Source organism: Geospiza fortis, unplaced genomic scaffold (genome assembly GCF_000277835.1).
Source record: "Geospiza fortis unplaced genomic scaffold, GeoFor_1.0 scaffold909, whole genome shotgun sequence".
NCBI lineage: Eukaryota > Metazoa > Chordata > Aves > Passeriformes > Thraupidae > Geospiza > Geospiza fortis.
In genome coordinates, this window is record NW_005054520.1 from 402,447 (window position 1) to 411,335 (window position 8,889).

Here is an 8,889-nt window from a genome sequence, read left to right on the forward strand (position 1 = left end):
CTCCCGTGTCTCCACACCGTCTGTCCCTCAGCCCTCCCGTGTCCCCACACCGCCTGTCCCACAGAGCTCCCGTGTCTCCACACCGTCTGTCCCTCAGCCCTCCCGTGTCCCCACACCGCCTGTCCCATAGAGCTCCCGTGTCTCCACACCGTCTGTCCCTCAGCCCTCCCGTGTCCCCACACCGTCTGTCCCTCAGCCCTCCCGTGTCTCCACACCGTCTGTCCCTCAGCCCTCCCGTGTCCCCACACCGCCTGTCCCATAGAGCTCCCGTGTCTCCACACCGTCTGTCCCTCAGCCCTCCCGTGTCCCCACACCGCCTGTCCCACAGAGCTCCCGTGTCTCCACACCGTCTGTCCCTCAGCCCTCCTGTGTCCCCACACCGCCTGCCCCACAGAGCTCCCGTGTCCCGATACAGGATAAAGACGAACGCTGACCTGACTGGAGCAGCCTGAGGATGCTCAGCCCTCATGGATCAAACTCTCCGTGTAACTCTGTGGGACTCTCCTCATGTTGTTCTTTGAGGGTTCCAAAGACTCGCCTGGATTTAAAACCCCTCCGTGTCCTACTTCAGACCGAGAGTTTTCTGTGCAGCCCGATGTTGCAGTGGTTTTGGGATGTGCACTTCCAAACTTCCCTTCCGGTGGAATGAATCGAAGCCCCAGTGGGTCAGGAAGGAGGTGTTGGATCAATCCCCTAAGTCAAAGGCTGCATCAAAGGGCTTCTCCGCCTAATGGAGTCCTCAGGACCAGAAAAAACAAAATAAATATCGTCTGGAGGCTTTGTGGGGCTGTTCCAACGTGCTCATGGATAAACACAAAGAGATAAATGTCCCGGGACAATCCCAAAGTGCAGCGATTGGATGTGTATACACACTGCAGACGAAAGTCTGGGGAGGTAACTCTGACAGATTAGCGCTGGGTTTGACCTGGTGAGGTTCCACAGCTCCAACAAACAGAAAATGTTTATAAATGTCACAGGCTGGAAAAGTAAATCCGCCTTCTCCACCGAGCCATCAGCAGTGCTGGGCTCTGCCAAGCTCTATTTCGAGGCACAGCCCCTGCCTGCAGTGCCAGTGATGACGGCCAACACTTCCCTCAAGTTCATTTTGATGCCAACGACTCTGAGATTGCTGTAAGCACGCTCAGCTTTTCCTCAGGATGTTCCTGACTGGGCTGGAATTCCTGTAGCTACCAGCAGATGTACCTGGCCATCCCTCCCAACACACAGATTGATTTCTGGGGAGGATAAAAGCTGTTTGAGACATGGACCTGCTCTAGATTGAACAATTGCTGCTAATGGAACCGACTTCCAGCCAGCTACATGCAGTGACATCGTTCAGGTAATGTTTTTGGGATGAGTCCCTCAGCTCCAGTCTCTGGTATTAAAATCCCCTTAGCAGTTGCTCCCTTCTTTTCTTCCCCACATTCCAAAGTGTATCTTGCTGTCACAGAGATGGAGTAGGGATGTTCTTCCTCCTCCAGCTGCTGTAGGAAAGCACCACATGCTCCAGTTTACCCAAAAGGACAAAAAGAGTTCATTTTGTAAGCACAGAGCATGACAGCTCCGAAAGTACCAGTCCAGATACCTGCTCAAACACATACATTCCTTTCCCTTTACTAATTTAAACCTCATAGAACACTCTGAAAAATTATCCCTCATATCTCATGTAGCCTAAGGGGGGAATCTCTTATCAGACCATGGCTCATTTCCCAGGTTAGGAGAGAGGGATTCCTGCCCCATCTTTGTTCCTCAGTATTAACTCACTTGTTGAAAACAGCTCAGTAGGATCAAGGAAAAAAAAAACAACCAAAAAAACAAAACAACCAATTTTTTTTTTTTTTACATATAAGTGATGGACTGCACCTTTGGGATTAAAAACAGGGAAAATGAGTCTGCTCCCTGTGCTGTCTGGACCTGGCAGAACAATGGAGTGTTGTAGGCAAAGGAGGAGTCATGCTGAGGTCAGCGAACAAAATCTGTTGTTCTTTTCTATTTTTCCCTTATGCAAGGAATAATTTTCTTTCAATGTGGCATTTATTTGGGATTCAGGGGAGTGAGAATGTCGAGGGAGAGCGAGAAGTGTTTCCAGCATTCTGAGGAAACACAATTTACCTCTTCTGTAATGGGCTTTACAGAGCAGCAATTCCTTCCTGACATTCTTTGGGAACCCAAAGATGCACATCCTATTGAACAGCGATTGTAGTGACCAGCCTGGCTAAACTATCTTCCAATATGGCCTGGCAAAACTTGTCCAGGCATGCCCAAAGCAGCTCCCCAGGAATGGCTCTGGGTGGCCAGGAGCTGTGTATTGACTGGCAGGGGATGATACAGAGGTGTTGATTGGGCCCTGTGGCATGTGGATTTCCACACTGAAATAGGATTACAAACCGTGGTGATTAAGGGACACAGAGTAATTACCGCTCCAGACACAGCCATTGTCTGCCCGCTCTGGACGCCCACGGAGGAAAAACAGGGGTCACTTGGAACAACAGCTCCCTTGAGCCACTTAGGCAAAGAGCTCCACCGATTTACAGCCTCTGATTGATCCAAGTGTCCCTTATAAGGCTCCATACCCCATTTTTCCGGTATGGAGGACAGCAGCACTGCTGACACCTGGAAGGCAGGAGTCTCAGAGTGGTGTTTTTATACAAAACACACATATTAGAAAACACCCATTAAGGCTCCACCTGTACACACACTGAGAAACAATTCACAGATGCTGTTGCTTCAAGAGCAATGGGATCAGTGCCTAGGGGATAAAAGCTATCAAAACCTTGGCATGGGCTTCCCCTCACCAGGCCCTTTGGACGGAACAAGTCTAGGAGATGAAATGATTCATAAATCTGTCAGAGTTTAAACCTTGTTCCCCAGACAGCAGCCCCTGAGGCAAAGTGGCATTTGATCCTCCAGTAGCCATGGGAGCAGTGCTCCCTCTGGTCCAGCTCCTGTCTGCCCAGAGGAGTGAAATTCCACACCTCTCACCTGGTGCTCCTGGAAATCGAGTTCAGCAATTATAAAGAAATTAAATTATTCAGATTTATTGCTTGCTGCCTATGAGACCAAAGGAGAGCAAGGCATCCCAATAAGAGATTAAATGGAGCTTGGTGTTAGGGAAGAGACTCACTGGACAAACCCAGAGAGGAGCAATGACAGTGCCTCTCCCAGAGACCACACCCCAAGTTCCAAGCAGCTGCTGGAAAAAGGAAGGGAGGGGGCAGAAAAGAGAAACCCAGCCTGTTTGCTCAGAAAACTCAGAGCACAAAGTATTTTGAGCTGACAAGACCCAAACATAAATCTGTGGTAACTTAGTAAGTTTCGGACAGAATCTCTGTTATAATTTAAATAAAGCTACCATGTACTGATAGCACATACTTTGTTTACTGAAAATAACTGCCTTATTTATATAAGAACCCCTATACCAGCACAGCTGCACCACAGTCCTGGGACAAGACTCCCAGGATGAGTTTCCTAAAAGAGAGAAGTCCAAAACTCTACTGGGAAACAGTTTCTTTCTTGGAAAATGTTCTTATTCCCAGTAGCTGGCATAAAACTTGTAAAGCACAGCTAAAAACTAAATTGCATGCAGTGCTAAAACCCTGATTCTTGAAGGAAATTCCAAGTCTTCACTGAGAATTTTCAGTGACACAAAAGGATTCTGTTCCAGAAATAATGGCAGGGACAGGCCCCTGGCTATTATTTCACAGCTCTGAGCAAGCCCATGTCTACCATGTCGGGAAGCAGAGAATTCCATGATCCCTGACACCAGCAGAGCAGGAGTAAAAGGCTGCAGAGCTGGCTGTGTGTGCTCTGCCTGTGTTGTCATGGAGGCCCCTCTCCGCACACAGAGCTGGAAAGATCCAGAAAGCGCTCAGGAGCAAACACAGCATGAGTCCAGCACAACCTCATTTCTTTAGGATCATCAAATCTCATTTGAGAGGGTTAGAAATGGCTCTGGCACGAGAAGAGGAAGGAGGAGCCTTGCCCCCAGTGCAAACCCTCACGCAAAGACAGCACAAAGGAAGGCACTCCTGGTGACTTCACCGGGGCCACGGCTGCCCCACCTTGTTCAAACTTCGCTCTATGGTCACTGAGAAACAGGAAGGGAGCAGGAGAGACTCCAAATCTCCAAATCTGTGACACATTTCAGGACTTGCCCAGTGACTGCAATTATTGATGATTTCTGTGGGAGGTGGATACAGGTAGCACCCTTTGTCTTAGTCCTGCTGGCTTCCACTCCAGCTCCTGTCAGAAACCCACTCTGCATCTCCAGGCCTAACAAAATCCAACTTCCTGCCTTTTGTAGCTCATCGCTCCAGCTGCACCTGAGCAGCAGCCCCAGTCCTGCACAGGGAACCTTCCAGGAGCCCAGGGAATGCCATCAAATGGCAATAACCTGCCGTCAGTGCAAGTTAAATTGTCTAAAAGGCAGCTGTGTGTTTCAATAGCCTCCTGCTTGTGGAAGCATGACCACAGAACCAGCAGCAGGCTCAGAGGCCTCCTTTAATAACCATTTGTTACTGGAAGGTGCATTTAATTCACTGTGTATTTTTGTCACTTACTTTAAGTGGGTTCTTTTATTTAATTGACAGGATAATTCTAGGCAGTGTTGTACTTAAGGCTTTGGAAAGTTTTTTTTTTTTTTTTTTTTTTTTTTTTTTAGAAAGGTGGTTCTGCATAATTTCAGGAGGCGTTTTCAAAATCACAGCGATTCTGCATAAATGGAATTTAAATTAGTCATTAAAAGTTAAACCAAGGAAAAAAATAAAGGCAGTCACCTTCCTGCCTGTAGAACTAGGCAACTGCTGAGTAAAATGATTTGTTAGGAAGCATTCAGCTCTAAGGACCGGGTATTGTAAATTTATTTTGGGATTTTACACTTATTTTCTAATTTAACCTTCCATTTTTCATAAAAGATGAGAAGCCCTTAATCATCTCACAAAATACTCCTTTCTCTCCTTTCCCAGGGTGTCTTAAATTCTTGTATGTCCTTTGCTAAAATTGAGATCTTGGGACAACGTCTTCTATACTTTGCACAGGAAGAATCACTAATTATGAGATGGCATCAGCCAGTACAAACACAGACTATCACAGATGGAAGGGTTTTCCCAGCTGTAAATGTGAAAAGTTTCAGTCAAGGTGGATCAGTTGTTCCTACTGAAATAACAGGCACTGGAATTCTGCAAGTCTTGAGGACTCTGCTGCCCTTATCCCTGTGCCAGTAAAGAATATCCCATTTCCCCCTTGCTTTCCAAAGACAAACTGCTCTGAGAGGGGTGCAGGGAGGTGCACAAAGCTCCAGCCCAGCCCCACAGATGTTTCCCAAGGAACAGCTGCAGGAACATTGCCAGCATAGCTCTGTGTCAGGATACTGCATCCAGGCACGTCTCACTCACACGCTGCTGCTCCCTGCCAGAAGAAATCATCCAGACAGACTTTCTCAGAGGCACCAACAGCAAACGTGATCCTAATCCACACAGAGAAGTGCAAATTACCCATTGGAAAAGGCACATCTACACCCATCACAGCAACACTAATAGTTTTGTAAGGTTATCAACTCCTACAGTGCTGGTATCAAGTCCCCAGGACACAAAACATCCAGTTATAAATATTGATCTCAACAGGAAAGCATAGCCACAGCCAGGTAATTAACATGAACTGCCTTTTAAAAACTGAGAAAATCAAGGAATTTTTATGATTTGGAAGGGAAAAATGGAATAAAAGCTGTATTCAATGACACCACTCTGCAAATACTGAAAAGGTAAAACTGGGAATGCTGTAAGGAGGAGGCACATTTGTGTCACTGTTGGTATTCTTGCACGTTCTGACACGTGTTTCCAATTAATCATCTATTTTCTGGGAAGAATGATGGATTTACTGGTGGCATCCCCAGGGTGAAGGGGACAGTCTGAAGATATTACTGTCACCAAGTTAAATGAAATAGAGCTGGAACAGAACACGTTCCCAATAGCAAAGCAAACGGCAGAAAATAGCAGCTCTGGTTGAGAAAATTACATTATGGGGCTGTTTATTCAGTAAAACTAAATCAGGTAAAAAGGTTAATTTAGTGTCTGCAGCTCCCCTCTCAGAATTAATCACTGAGTGAGGTGAAAGAGGTGCTTCATTTGCTAAATGTGAGCACGTATTTTACTGTTCTGGATGAAAGCAGAACTGTGTCCTGGTGTTTTGAGGAGCTCCATGCTGGGAACAGATAGGAAGAGAACCTTGTGCAGCACAAAGAGAAGGGTTTGTTTTCCTAGTAAATAATTTAAATGCCTGCTGGTAGGATGAGCAGGGTGGGAACAGCTACACAAAGTCCTGAGGGGCCTTTGTGGAGATGTTCCACTGGAGCTGACACTCCTGTCGTTCCACTGATGGTGTTTCCAAGGCCAACAGCCTTCCTTAACAGCTGTGCTGGAAAGCTAAGTTTGAGCTCCAAGTTTCCTTTTTCCCTTTGCCACATTCTTCAGGAATACCAGTTTTGGGGGCTTTAACTTTTTTTTTCCCCAAAGAGCAGATAATTATTGCCTGTAGGAACAAGAACAGCTGATGTACTCATGAGGTGGAAGAGCCTAATAATTTGTATATACTGATTTTCACACTGCTTACTTGGAAAATCAGCATTCCATTGATTGATTCATTGCCCCAAAAAAAAAAAAAAAGAGTGAAGGTTTTTCAAAAACTATTAGTGATTTTGTATAGTTCAGTTTTCAGAGACAAGACAGTTCAGTGCTCAAACCTCATTTCATTCCCCTGGGAGAATTCCTTTGTGCTGATAATTTTTCCTTGACAAGCACTTAATCCCTGGAAGCTGAGCAAAGCCCTGTCAGGTAATTTCACCACAAACCATGTTTTTAGGATCCTCCTCGTTTCCTTCTGCTGCTTTCCCCACCATTCCACATTTGCAAGCCGTCCCTCTCACAAAGAAAACAGAGTTGAACTTTCTTTCTGGAAAATCGAGAAATCCTCAGAGTCTGTTTCCCTTTTTTTTTTTAAGGCTTTGTTTCTTAAACCAACATCAAACCCAGTCTCCTCTGGGCTGATCAAAGCCTGCTTGCTACTTGAAGGATCACAGGTTGGCAATAAATATAGATAAGTTACGTAATGGCTGGAGTCAGAGCACAGACACAGTGGTAACTGCAAGGATCACTGGATGTGCTCTGTCACAGAGGGAACTTGACCAGCTGAACCCAAACAGTTCAGCTGTTATTTTTATTTTTTTACAAGTTATTTTTGTAAGCCTGCATGCTTCCAGCCCCTTGGGATATTCAAATGGCTCCTTCATTTCTTGGAGCTTAAACTATTTTAACGTAGCCTCACAACCTGCCTGGCGCCAAGGTGAGTTTCCCCTTGCTCTGAGGCTGCTGTGTAATTTGAACTCCCCAAGCTGAACTCTGAGTGCACCTAGGTTGGGTGGGTATGAAAATCACCATTAACCTTTGCATCCCTGGTTGGCAGGGACCTTACAGATCATTCCAGTCCTACCCCCTGCCATGGGCAGGGACACCTTCCACTGTCCCAGGCTGCTCCAAGCCCTGTCCAACCTGGCCTTGGACACTGCCAGGGATCAGCCACAGCTTCTCTGGGTAACCTGTGCCAGGGCCTCAGCACCCTCACAGGATTCCTTCTAAAATCCCATCTAACCCTTGCCTTTGCTGTCAGCACGAAGCCCTATTGCCTCTTTCCATCTCTCCCTGCAAACACATGGAGTTCATGCTCCATCTCCTTCCCAGCAGTGCTGCTAAATCCCTTGGTTGTGGTCACTGCCACAAACTACCACTGGGATTTGGGAAAGCTGCCACAGCTTTACAGACTTCTGAAACACTGACTCTTAGGCAATGAGACCCAGAAGACCTAGAAGGGGATTGTGAAAGCGAGATAAAATTCCAGCAGGACTTGCCCTTCTCTACACCTTCTAAAAGTCATAGTCTGTTTCAAGATAAAAATTAATAAAAATGGAAGGGAGTGGCACATGGCAGGCTTGGATTTGAAGAACCGTTTACCCTGAGCATAGAGGAGCTGCTGCAGCAAAAATAGATTCTAATTTCAGTCTTATATGTTACTAGGGAAGGGGTTAAAAAAAGCTCGAGATGGATGAATTTTTAGCGAACTGCTTCAGAGTTAATTTGCTGGAAAATGAATAGAAAAAGAAATCTATGTTCTCTCTCGATGATTTATGTCACTGTGCTTATTATCTCCGGAGGAAATCCTCCTTTGTGTGCTGTCTGAACAGCCAATAACTACAGATACTGGAAGGAGTTTAAAGAAAACAATTTGCCTTTGCTCTGAACTTCTTGCTTTTATCTCCTCATTTCAACCTCTGGTGGTGTGGCAAGATTCTGACACTCATCACCGTGCCAGGATTTGCATGCCAAGTATTTATTCTTTTCCTGGTCTTTGCTGTACAGTATTGTAATGCAGCCTCAAACCCATTAAAAAAAAAAAAAAAAAAGGCTTAGGTTTCAAAAGGATTTAAACACTCAAAAACTTGTCCAGTTCTCAGGGAATAAACGGAGCTGTGAAGACAACGGCTCAGCTTCCACACACTTCAGGGATCTTGTGCTGTCAGTGGGAATGCCAGACAGGTTGGAAACGACAAGGAAAAGGACAGTGCTGCAGGCCTCTGCGCCGGGGAAGGCCTAACGAAGTAAATGAAGTCCAGGGCAAATCCCTATTTACATTTTGCAGCTCAGTAAACAAGAGATCACCAGGGATAACACAGGCAGCTCTGTTCTAGCACACACAAGCTGGGAGACACGGGATGCGCAAGGAACAGGCGAGACCATGACACTTTCGCCGAGGATCGGCACAACTCGGGGCTTGCTTGAAATTAACTTAAACATCTTTTGCCGTCTCATGGCCGCTGTTTTAAACGCCACTTTACCGACCGTC